This window comes from Chamaea fasciata, unplaced genomic scaffold (assembly GCF_029207755.1).
Source record: "Chamaea fasciata isolate MVZ Bird 193981 ecotype frontalis unplaced genomic scaffold, bChaFas1.0.hap1 SCAF_1, whole genome shotgun sequence".
Lineage (NCBI taxonomy): Eukaryota > Metazoa > Chordata > Aves > Passeriformes > Sylviidae > Chamaea > Chamaea fasciata.
Genome location: NW_027094086.1, coordinates 76,997,395 through 77,010,066, shown reverse-complemented (window position 1 = coordinate 77,010,066; position 12,672 = coordinate 76,997,395). Strand labels below are relative to the sequence as shown.

Genomic DNA, 12,672 nt, shown 5'->3' with positions numbered 1-12,672 from the left:
ATGGATGCATCCACTCAAGGCCCATGAACTTGCATATGTCAGCTTTGTCCAGGTATATGTCTTGGGATGATTTATGATGTTTAGTCTATTCTTCCCTGTTCCTCTGCTTCGTGCCCAAAAATTGTTGCTGTATCTTTAAGGCGTGGCCAGGGGAGCAGGGAGATTTAGGCTCTTTGACAGCTTACCCAAAACCTCACTCCCCAGGTGTTAGGGATGTGGTGCGGTCTGGGTTTTGTTTGGCTGGCTTGATTTTGTTAGCCCAGGCAAGAAAGGTTGGTTGGTTGGTTGGTTGGTTGGTTGGTTGGTTGGTTGGTTGGTTTGGTTTTTCTGTTGTTGTCTTTTTTTTCCCCTTTCCTGGCCGTGGAAAAAATGCAGCAGCAGTTCTTCTGTGACATTTTGAGGTGACAGTTTGCTAGTCCGAGACCAGAGAAAACGGGACCTGCGGGAGAGAGATTGATCAGGATCAGCAGGGGAGGGGCCACTCCATTCCGCCCCCAAACTTCGGGAAAGCTGAGCCAGGGAGAGAAAGCGCATGCAAAGCTCCAGCCCAGCTGTTTCATCGGCTGTGGGATGCAGTCTATGCCAGAGACTCACCAGATTTCCTCTGTTGCCCAAGCTGCTGCATGAAGCTTCTGTTCAGTGGGAGGAGTTTTTTGTGGTTTTTTTGTTTGTTTGTTTGGTTGGTCGGTTTTGTGGGTTTTTGGGGGGTTTTTTTGTTTGTTTGTTTGGTGTTTTTTTCCCCCCCAAGACCAACACTGGTGCCATCTTCCACCCCGTGGCACGAACCGGTATTTTTTCCCTGGAATATTGGGGGTTTGTTCCAGCGTGCATGGGGGGATAAGGTTCAATACCTGACAGTTTATACCTAGCATTTATTTACTTTTTTTCCACTTGCCTTGTGGGAGTTCTGGTTTTTTAATAAACTATTGGGTTTTGGTATTGTGCTTGTTTTGTTTTTAGGTTTTTTTTTTTTTTTTTTTTTTGGTTTTGTTTTGTTTTTTGTGGGGGTTTTTTTGGTTTTTTTTTTTTTGTTTTGTTTGGTTGGCTTTTTTTGGGGGGGGTTTGGTTTTTTTGTTTTGTTTTGTTTTGTTTTTTTTTTTCACTTTCATCCATTAGTATTCATTTCTTGTTTGTGGAAAGGGATTGTTGGAACCTTTTTGGAGGAGACAATTCATTCCAGAGTGTCTTCTCCTAAATTTGTCTCTAAACTGAGACAGTGTTCTCTAATGTTGAGGTTCAGCATTATATGACCTGATATATCATAAGGAAATGTTTGACAGAAATGCTCCAAGGAACTCCAGGACACAATTAGAGAACAATACAGTGTAGCCATCAGGAATATTGTGACTGAAAATTTTTTCATAGTGCAGATACTGCCAATTTTTTGTACTTCACAACTGTATCTGCATTAAACCATACTAGTCACTGCAGAGTACCACTGCTTTAGCTACAAGAAGAAACAAGTTCATTTTGAAATGTCTTATTTACTTTCCTTTAGCAGTGCTTCATATTTTATTGAAATACTGTGTAGAAAGATATCCCTTTTGAAACAAAAATGTACTGTCATAGACCTCACATAGGAGATCACATTTAACCCTGCTTTTGTGTATCATCTTGAAATCTAAGTAGAGAGCTGGGAGAAGGGCAAGAAATGTGTTGTATGTTTTTTACAGTGAGACAAGAAAAAGCAAAATCATTAAGTTACCATCGGCAATAAAGAAAAGAGACTATTCTGTGAGATTGACCATATATCAAACAAAGACATGCCCTCTTCCTCCCTAACAGACCCGGCCATCAGAGTGAATTAACAGCCATTTTTTATGTGGTCCTGCAGAATCACAATTTAGCAAAAGGAGATGCTCTTGCAAGTGAACATCCAGCACTCTTTCCCCCATCCCCCCTAATGTTTGACATGCCTTTTTTAGTGTTAATGCAATGACTTTTTATCTCCAAACTCCAGGCAAAGTAGTAATTTCATGTTTTGCACTATATCCTTCTCAATAAATTCCAAATGACTACATTGCCTCTTGCCCAGGGATCAACTGCTTCACTCTAGGATAAAATGCATTTCAACACTGTCAAATATCCCTTTCCTACCAGTACCATCTCTATGAGAAGAGACAGGGAAAATAAACACAAGATACAATTTTAAGGCCAAGATTTTGCTTTTACAACAGTTATGTAAGCTATATGTCTATATGGATAAATAAGCGGCTGTCAGTTAAACACAAATGTAAAAAAAAAAGGGTGCAAGAGACAAAAGCAGGGGCATGAGTTAGGATAAATATAAAGACATTGTCAAAGCTTGCAGGGTTTAGGTTAGACGAGACAGTGTGACTCAGGGACTAATAAAGGGGACAATACCATTAAAGATCTTTATTCATGACTGGGCGATGATCAAGTCTGTGGATGATTCAAAACTTTAGGGAGCTGTTCATACAGCATGACTGTGCAGCCATTCAGATGGGCAATTCAGACCCTGCAGCAGTACATGTTGGAGGACAATAGACTGGAAATCAGCCTTGAAGAAAATGGTATTAGGATCCTGGAAGACTATAAATTTAACAGGTTCCAGTGACATTTCCAGTAGCAAGAAGGTCAACAACATTTGGAACTGTTCTACAGGAGTACTGTCAGCTGGTTAAGGGGAGGTGACCATTCTGCTTCACTGGCAAGGTCACACCTAGAATTCTGGGTCCATTCTGGACTTCGCAGTATGAGAAAAGACATGGACACACTGGAGTGTGTCTGGTAAGAGATCATAAAAATTATTAAAGGGCTGTAGAATCTGTTGTGTGAGAGGCTGAAAGATATGGGACTGCTCTGCCTGCAGAGGAGGAGCCTTGGAGGGCTGGGGAGGGAGAAGAATGATGAAAAGGAGATGATAAAGTATTACTATTAAAGTAATTTTATTCCTTGGGCTTTTTTTTTTTTGTTTGTTTGGGTTTTTTTGTTGGTTTTTTTTTCATTTTCAGAGTAAAACCTAATACCCAAACTCAACAAACCAATGTAACAAACAAACAAACAAACAAAAAATGCACCAAGGATGACACTTTAATAACTTTAAAGTGTTCTTGACTAGGAGAACAGAAGAAACTTTTTACCAATTTCCATGAAGGAAAAGAAATACAAAAATCAGACTGCAAACAACATGCCCTTTGTAACTCTAAGGAAAGCTGAAAATAAATAAAATTAAATTAAAAAAAAAAAAAAAAAGGAAGAAAAAGGAACATAAAAATAATCTTGGAAAACAAAATATTTGTTTGCTACTGTCTCCAGTGAAATGATGAGGTAATAAATAGTACCCGGTCCAGAAGTGCACTTTCTCCTTCCACAAGATTACGTTTCTGGACTCAGGGTCAGCTTGCTGATTAAAGTTGTTGCAAAAAGCCAGAACAAACCTCAATGGGGGCTCAGCTCTGCTTCTTTCAGATGCTGTTTTTAAGCTGATGTCTTTGTTCCTGTCTCCCACCTGAGCTGTCACAGAGCAGTAAGAAGGGGCTGATGCAAGGTGAACCCAGCACAGATAATCCCTTCACAGCCAGCAGGACAGTGACCTCACACGCATGGATACAGTCCACAGTGCTCAAGCAAGGAGAATGGTTCTGAGACAATATACACGATCAGCTGTCACTCAGTAAAATCACAGTAAGAAGATAAAGTCAAGATTGAAAAGTCAAGCCTACAGGATAGGATAAGGGAGGTATAAAAACATCTGAAGTGCCAGAGCAGGCACTGAGCAGCTTACAGGAGGTCATGCAGGCAGGTCCCAAGCAAAGATGGTGGAAGGGAACTTGTGCTGAGGCTTCTTGCAGCTCTTCACAGCAGCTCTTTCTACTTGACCACCTGGAAGTCAGCTAAATTCATAGAAGGTGGGAAGTGAACTCCAGGTCCTGACACATAACATAAGAATTCCCATCAATATAATGACTCTTCAGTCAAGGAAAGAACTCTCCTAGAAAACATATCCTAACCTTCTGAGCGCAAAATGAAGACAGCTGAGCAGAATTTGGTGAGACCCTGTCTTCAACAGTACTATAACTCTGCCATCCATTAGAAATTCAAGGTAATGTTTCCCTGGGCTTTCTCTGTACAAGCTAGAGAAATAAACTCAAAATTTGTTACAAAAAATTACATTGGTTTATAGTTTCTATTTAGGTTCTTTAATTTTTTTGGTCATACTTTGGAAAAATCATACATCCTATTCAAATTAATGATGTAATACAGAGCTCAATTCTGAGTGTTAGCTGTGTTTTATCATCTTCTCTTGTTTTTGTGCCTGGAGCATTTTCTATTGTCTCCATTGTTCCATAGATAAATATTTGGATATTGTGAGTTTAAATAGTGGATGACAGGAATCTCACATGCTAAAACTAAATCTTTTTGATAGGCCTGTTTGCCAGAATTTGAAACCCCCCAAAAAACTTTTAGGGTGTCTTTTTTCAATGCATATAGGCCAAAATCTGTGGGCCTAATTCAATGACAAATTGCAAAAATATTTCACAGAAGCATAGGGAGAGATATTATTTGGGCTATAACACTAATTACATTTTGCTCCTTATTGTGCAGTAAGCACATTTTCAACCCTAAAATCATCATTTAGACTGTAGTGTGTATTGTAAGTAAGCATTGTACAGTGCATAGCATCTCAACTCCCACTACTGCAGTCACTAATAAAAATAAAAGGTAAAGAAATTTAAAGCAGCATTTTCCTCCATATAGCTTCTCTTCTGAAATTTAATCTTTATTAAACCATGATATCCATTTTAAAAACAGAAAAAGTTGAACACTGACAGTCATGCAGTCTATAAATATATTGTTATTAATAATTTGTTGTGAAAAGGTATGAAAATGTACATAATACACTACTAAAAAAATAGTAGTTCTTATCAAGCTCCAAATAATAAGAATTTAATCAAAATACATAATCCTTCTTGGACAACAAAACCCATGATAGGGGAGAATTGAGTGTGGGCAAACATCATCAGTAGCTCAAGATGATGTAGGACACTGTCCAGTAGTGAATATTACTGCAGGAAAAGCAACTTTCAAAATTCACTGCAAATTCAACATTTGTACTATTGCTTTTCTCCTTTCAAAGTTGTTCCCAGTTTGGTCTTTCCAAGCCTTGCAGGACAATGTTACTTGGCATAGTGCCACCAGAAGACCCTCCATCTTTTGACCCTAATGAAAATACACTTTACTCCCTACCAGAAATTTACAATTTTCTGAGGCTGCTGCACTATGCTTTGTGTTAGAAAAAGGTCTTTCACTGTGTGCCTCTTGCCCTGGGGAGCTGGTGTTGAATACAGTAACAGCACATTTCATTTACCTATATTTGCAAGACTTCAGTATCAAGAACAATAAAACTACAGAATATGTGTTGTGAGAAAAATTTACAATTGGCAGTCCCATCATATACTGTGGCCATTGCTAGAGGGAGGTCTCAGATTATCAAACTTCTGCTCCTCAGAATGGAGGTTTGTGTGACTTCAAAACTCAGCTTTTCTTTAACTATGTTAACACTGCAGATTTTTTTTTTCCCAGCTAATTTCTTTGATTTACCTTTTTATAGGGCAAGATTAGTTTTATAGGCATTTTGGCCTCAAAAAATTATATTGTTTAGACTTAGGTATTTTTGACCATGCCGGGATGATGTTAGATAGCTCAAGAGATCCTAAAGAGGTGGACACCTAGGAGGCTCCAAAATACAGGCATGGGATAACAAGAGATGGGGCAAAGATCGACATCAAGAGAGAGCATTTAATTCTTACCCTTTAACAACATTCTGAAAATGGAAAAAAGAAAAAAAAAAGTGACAAACAAATAAAAATCAGTTGTCATGCTGTGAACTTCAGTCAGTGTCTGAGGGTAATACTGGTGGATTAAATGTATATAGGTTACTTTTTATACAAGTCACATTCAGACTTCATTATTATCAGTGTTTTAGGGAACAGAAACTACTTCCAATGAGAATTGGGTCTCCATGCAAATATTTAATTTCTGAAGCTACAAGCCCTACAGCAACTGTGAATTATCATGAAGAGTCTTTTATTTTTAAATACAGTCATAAGTTTTTCTGTGTTTTTACTGAAAAGCTCAGAGAAATTTAATTGTAATGTGCTGGGACTCAGGAATTTTTACACATGTGGATTCAATTATTGCCTGTATTTTTAAATGTCTAGGAAAGTCTTGACCTAGGATAAGTCTGCCAAACAATGCTTAAGCAATGTGCAGAAACTATTACAAACATTCCAAGAAGTAGATTAGAGGTGGCAATGATATTCAAAGGAAGAAATATATGTAGGTGTTTGCTGAGGAAGAAAAATGTCCAGGTGTTTCTGAGCTTTTTCATTTCAGCAAGCTTTGAAATAGTACAGCCCACTTTGCTGGCTAACATCAGTTTGACCCCTTGAAGGTTTTGAATTCTGTGAAAAAGACCAATTCCAGTTGTCTTAAATAGATCATAGGGAGACATAAATTTAAAGTAGATCTGGTAAATTCCCAGAGAAAAGTTTACAAATCTGGAGTAGATGATCTTGGCACAGAGAAGACAAATATAGTCCTAGAAATTCTAAATATTTAGTTTTGCATCATTTTTAAGTTAATTACTTGTCTGACCAAGAAAACAATGGTATTATAAATATTAACAGTGATGATAATAAATAATTCCATTTAAATTGGATTGCACTTTTTAAACAATGTTCACCCTGAAGTTCACTAAAGCATTCAGATAGAAAATAAGGTATATTGTGATTTATGGACATGTATTCCATTATATCATGTTCGTATACATAACTTTCATGGCTAAAGTCATAGTCTTTAATAAATGGATACTTACCTTCTCCTGTTCTCCAGCATGTTTACTGAAACTGAACTGAGTATCTCCAAAATACTGTCTTCTATGTCTTGCAATAGAAAAAATGGATCTATTTAAATTGTAGCATAGTTTCCTATTCTATGAAAAAAGGGATCAGTGGGTCCTCTGATCCAGCCTTCCTGCTCAGGCAGAGTCATTGTAGAGCATGTGGCACAGGATTGTGTCCAGAGAGTTCTTGAATATCTCCACTTACAGTGACTCTACAACCTCTCTGGACAATCTGTTCCAGTGCTCGATCACCCTCACAATAAAGTTTTTCCTCATGTTCAGGTGCAATTTCATGTTCATGAGTTTCTGCCCATTTTCACTTGTCCTATTGCTTTGCACCGCTGAGGAATAATGAAAAATACTACATAGAACACAAGGAATTAATCATCATTACCTTATTTCTCTCTCAGAGCTTGTACCTTGGCTTCTTTCCTAAGCATGCCCTTCCAGATCTGAAAGGAAATTTTTCTAAGGAAATATGAAATAAAATTGACAAGATCTATCCTTGGTATTCTTGTATTTACATTCAAGAATTTAAAATAAAGTTTATACATAGTTTTTTCCCCCATGTGTCAAAAAACCCTTTTCTTCAGTATCAGTAAAAATAAATATTTAGGTTTCTACATTGAATAGCTGAATATACAGTGCTTAATTTCAAGCCTGTGAGTAGTCTGAGCATTTTAAGAATGTGTTAAGACTTGGCAGAACTTGAAACCTGAATGATGCACTCAAGAGTTGTACAATTAATAGAAACGGTGTTTAGGTGCAATGTAGAAAGTCTATTTAATTAATTCTTTTCTGGAAAGCTGTAAAATGTTGAATCCTGACTTTTTATTTTCTTTGAGGGGATCTATCAAAGTCGCCTCTATGAACAGACAAATCTGCTATTCATTATTAGATATTTATAAGATATAGTCTCATGGAGCTGCATTTTCCATATTCTGACTTTCCTTTCATCATTGTATATAGAAGAACTACATTGATTATTTTTGGAATCATGATGTAGGAACCACATGTGTTTCCTCTGTTAATTAAATCTGAAATAGTTAAAAAAATTCTCATACAGAGTTACATTTGATAATGTATAAAAATGTGGTGCTTGCAAAAAAAGTGTTCTATGACGTAATTGCTTCTTAATTTTCCCCAAAGCAAGCAAAATAAAATGAAAACCAGATGGATGCACAGAGCTTCTTAACAGAGTTTATAAAGTGTGCCTTTTATCCTAGGCTATTTCGACATTGTTTACCTCAATGTTTCAAGTCTAAACACTGGTCTCAACATTAATCCCTTCAGTATTAAACATTTATTAAACTACATAAGAACCATTTCTTTTATCCACTGAAAATAAATAAGTGCATTTCTAAATCATCATGCTATGATATGTTGTATCAATACATTTTTGAAACAATTTATCATACTTCCTTACAGACATGAAGACCAAAGAGATATTTCCACTTACATTCAATATAAATAAAAGTTTTAGGAAGCATATGTAGAATCTGAAGCTACCTTTAGACAACTCTGTGATAACATTTGTATTCCTAAAATACAATTAATATTTCAGTAAATAGTTTTTAAATTGTTGATTTAGTGTTTATATAAAAGTCCAGTTGCTGAGATTCACAGTCTCTCTAAAAATGTGGCCCTGAAAATTCTGCCTCTGCCTGAGAACAAAAAATGGACACCAACATATCAAACTGCACAATGTACAATTTTGCCATAGTACCTCACTTATAACTACTGTTTGGTTTGCAAGCAGTAGGTTAAAATAGATGCAGAAAGAAGTCAGGAAGAAAAATATCAGAGGGGTACTTGGCAACTGAGCTCCTACTCCAATATACGCTTCCATCTGCATTGGGAGCCCTGTGGATAACACTGTATTCTACACAGTGGCTCTGGATATTCCACGCCTGCTGGGTTGGGCCCCAGGCTTAAGGTTTGAGCAGCCCAAATGTTAGTGTGACCAGCTGCTCTAAGGGCATGTCCCCTGTTGGCATGTCCCCCTTCAGTCTTTGCTGTGCTGGTGGGTGTTAAGACAGAGATAACATTACAAAATGTCAGAAGATGGTATGTGGTTCTCTTTGTTATGCAAAATAGAGGGTATGGGAGGGAGAAAAGGACCTCTCCAGGAATGGGATCTGTACAGGGTCCAGTAGGAAAGTCTACCCTTGGTCTGTGCTCTGTGGAAGAAGGGTTGTCAGGATACAGCAGATGCAAAGGGTACTCTTTATCTATAGTCCTCTTTATAATCTTCTATTTGAATAGCTATTTCATTAAACCATTGGACCTTTTTTTCTAAGACCCACAAAAAACTTTGCACTGTCTAACATCTCCCTGCTCCCACCCTCCCCTCAAGGGCAGAACACCCTTACTGCCCCTTTTCCATCCTGCAGGGCCTGTACAGACTCTCACACTTTCACGACCATAACTACATTCACGCATTAGTGTGACCATAATTCTATTGATCTTCACTTTTATTTTCTCATGTTAATCTTTTTCTCTATCCATGAAAATCACTTGACAGATCCAGAGCACTCAAAACACTTGAGACATTTGCTAAATGTGTTTTGTAGGCTGCAATTAATGAGGTATTCCATATGCATCTGGGAAATCAGCGACTGTTAGTTGATACTAAGATATTTCACATGAAGAATGGATGAGTTGAATATGCTGTGAATAATACAACTTCATTGGTTGTTTCCTTTCTTTTGTTTTTTTTTTTGGTATGTGCATTGAAAGAGATTCAAGAGCATAACTGTGTTGTTGTTTACTGCCATCACATGACCTTGTACATACTCGTGTGTGAGCACTCAAAGTAAACAGAATTTTTCTTGATAGCTCTGCTTCTCTGAATGGGCTTAAAGGTACCTCATATTGTTTATGAACACTGTATATTTCCTTCTTGTATTGCAAACTCCAGTTTAATAGCTGGTTGCTTTCTTCTTGCTGTTTTTCCCCTTCAGTCTTTGACTAGAATTTTCAGAATAGTAATTCAAGACACTTACATAAAATTGACGATTTGGTAGCAGCAGCTTTTGTTTATCCAGGAAGTCCAGATAGTCTGATAGGTAGGTAACATAAGGCAGAAACTGATATGAGTCTGTAAATTTGTTTAGTGGGAGATTTTTCAATAAAGGGATGGGAAAGGAGCAACCCTTTTTGACCACTCCTAAGAGATTACACAAGAAATCCCATGAGTGAAGTAGAAATCCCTATCATCCAGGTTGTCACAAGAAAATCTTGTTTAATTATCAGTACATTTACTTGCTTATGCTTATGCCAGACTCTGATGCTAGACTACAGTGCTCATATTTTGGTAAAAGATTTGACCTATCCTACCTGTCTAGGAGTCTAAGGAGGCAATTTTAGCCATGGAATAAACAGCTGGATTGCAAGTTTCTGTTCTCAGGACAGGACCTCAGTCACAAGGTCTTAATGCAATAAAACTATTGATAGATCCTTAGACTAATGGATAATCCAAACACTGAAGTGGTCGAAAATCAAAGCCGTCATCTTTTTTTCTGGATTCAGATGAATTTCTGCAAGAATCATATATGAGGGAACCAGCAAAGATCAGACAGTATGTTCTCTAGAAAACCACTGAATGCATTGAACTCATTATGTTTTTAGTTAGCTGATGTTTTGAATCAAGAACAGAAATACAATAGTGTCAATATCCTGCCAAGTAGAAACACCTGTGACTGATGCAACCTATCCTCTGGACTAAGGAGGATGGTCTGTACTTTCCCACAGTTTGTCTGAGCATGAGATTTGTTCATAATTTTCACCTGCAACCAGAATAAACAGGCCTTAAATCAATGTCCTTCTGATTTAGTGTCCCTGAATTATAAAATAAAAATCAATTTTTAAAAATGGAAAAGGAGTGTCCGTCTCTTGCAGTAAAAATACTAACTTTGCACAATATCCTTCCTGAAATTTTGTTTTTACCTTGTAAAGGACAGTCTATTTCTTGCATATGTGGGGAGTGAAGTGCAGAGTAAGATAAGACATGCTTGTAGCATACTGCAGATATTTGTTGCTATCACTTAATTCTGACCACAATTCTAGCTGTCTCATGTGAATCTGCGGAATGGATATTGTATCTTCACCTCTTGTATCTGAATCTATGATGTTTTGTATTTGTAATGCAAATTCTTAAAAAAAAAAACAAACAAAAAACAAACAGCAACAAATCTCCAAGCAAACAAAGAAATAAACAAAAATCCCAAACCAAGAACAAAACCCCACATAACCTCTCACAAGACCCACAAGGTGAAACATACATAGTGTAGGAAAGAAGTTAGTTCAAGCTGACAGGGGTTAGGAACAGAGTCTGTGAAGCTCAATTCTCCTGATTCTTGGTTTATGTTAAATTTCCACAATTTCCATAAACAATTCCAGTTACAAAACACATTACTGGATTTTTAAGAGCACAGAGCCTGAGTCTTGGCATGCAGGTTCATTTCTAGACTGGGCCACGGAGGGAGTGTGTGTGTGTGTTTATTTTCTTTCTTTTTAAGTATGCATTCTAAAACATGTAAAATGGGTAAAAATTTTAAAGTGTTCAGAATGCTACTGCAGTGCAATGTGTGTATTTATATAATTATCACAAAAAACACAGAGAAAGATAGCTTTGAACCTGGGCTCTCCTAAACAATTTTCCTTTAACAGAGATTAAATAATGAAAAATACTTAGTTAAACTGCTGGCCAAACTCTTATTGTTTGTACCACTCCTGGTAAAGACCCTGGGGAGCCGCAGTGGAATCTGTGCTATTGATTGGCTGGTTAAAGAGAGGCCTATTAGATTGAGACAGGCTAGATTGATTATACAGCAGCAGAAGGAGCTCAGATTCAGAGCTGAGTGAACGTCAGGGTGAGAGAGAGGGAGAGCAAGTGAGAGAAAGCGCGCAATAGAGGGAGACTGTACCCACTATAGCATCAGTGTGTGACAGCTGGTGCCTGATAACACTGATATTGAGCTCTTTCACTGGAGAACTTGCTGAGCTACCCTTTTTTTCATTTGCAAGAGGATGCCAGCTCTAAGCCAGTGCAACTGATGACAGACTGGATCTTGGAATAGTTCGTTTCACTTACAATTGCATCTCTCATGTTCTGCTTCTCTGAAGAAAGGCTTATTACGGATGGCAAACATTCATTCTCTCCCCTTATCTCACGTATTATTGATGATTTACAGAGTTTGATCTTCCAGGTAAGGAAATTATCATTTGCTTTTCTGAGCAGCTAAAAAAGAATTTTTTTTTTTTTTTGTATCTTGCATGTTAAATACAAGCTTTGCTATTTGTTCTCAGACTGCATTTTTTGCACTTGTATTTCTTTCACCCACAGATTATATGTATCAATTATTATGTACACTTAAAGACAATTAACAGGACATGGTTTGTGCATTGCATTTATCATGCTTAAGCCTTTAGGTGAATGGAATGAAACAAACAGAAAAGATTATTTCTAACTACTTGGATGATTTTTTAACGTAACTTGTCCCACACATGATAAACAGTCTGGAGTAATAATGGCACACAAGCTCTCCCAATATTAATAATCCATTAGTGTACATATTGTGAAGCTAGGTAGAGAGCATATTTACCTGAAGGATTTCTCAGTGCTTGTCAGTGGTTTGAAATAGTATCTGTCTTTTGACTCCAGGCTTGTCACTGCTGAGTAAATATGGTCAGCCCTAAATAATTTATCATTAGACTGCCATTTTTTTAATAGATATACTAGTTATTGTGAGCATTCTGCCTGCAAAGCAAAGATCAAGGCTTATGACTTGAAATGTGAAACC

At 37.2% G+C, this 12,672-nt stretch overlaps 1 long non-coding RNA gene across 1 annotated transcript in view; it reads left to right on the top strand.

Annotated features, from left to right (window-relative positions):
• Positions 1–11,949: 11,949 nt before the first annotated feature.
• Positions 11,950–12,672, top strand: part of LOC136302652 (uncharacterized) — a 218,420-nt gene continuing 217,697 nt past the window's right edge. The window contains exon 1 of the long non-coding RNA XR_010724103.1: positions 11,950–12,078. This is a non-coding gene — a long non-coding RNA (uncharacterized lncRNA). The remainder of the gene's footprint in view (positions 12,079–12,672) is intronic.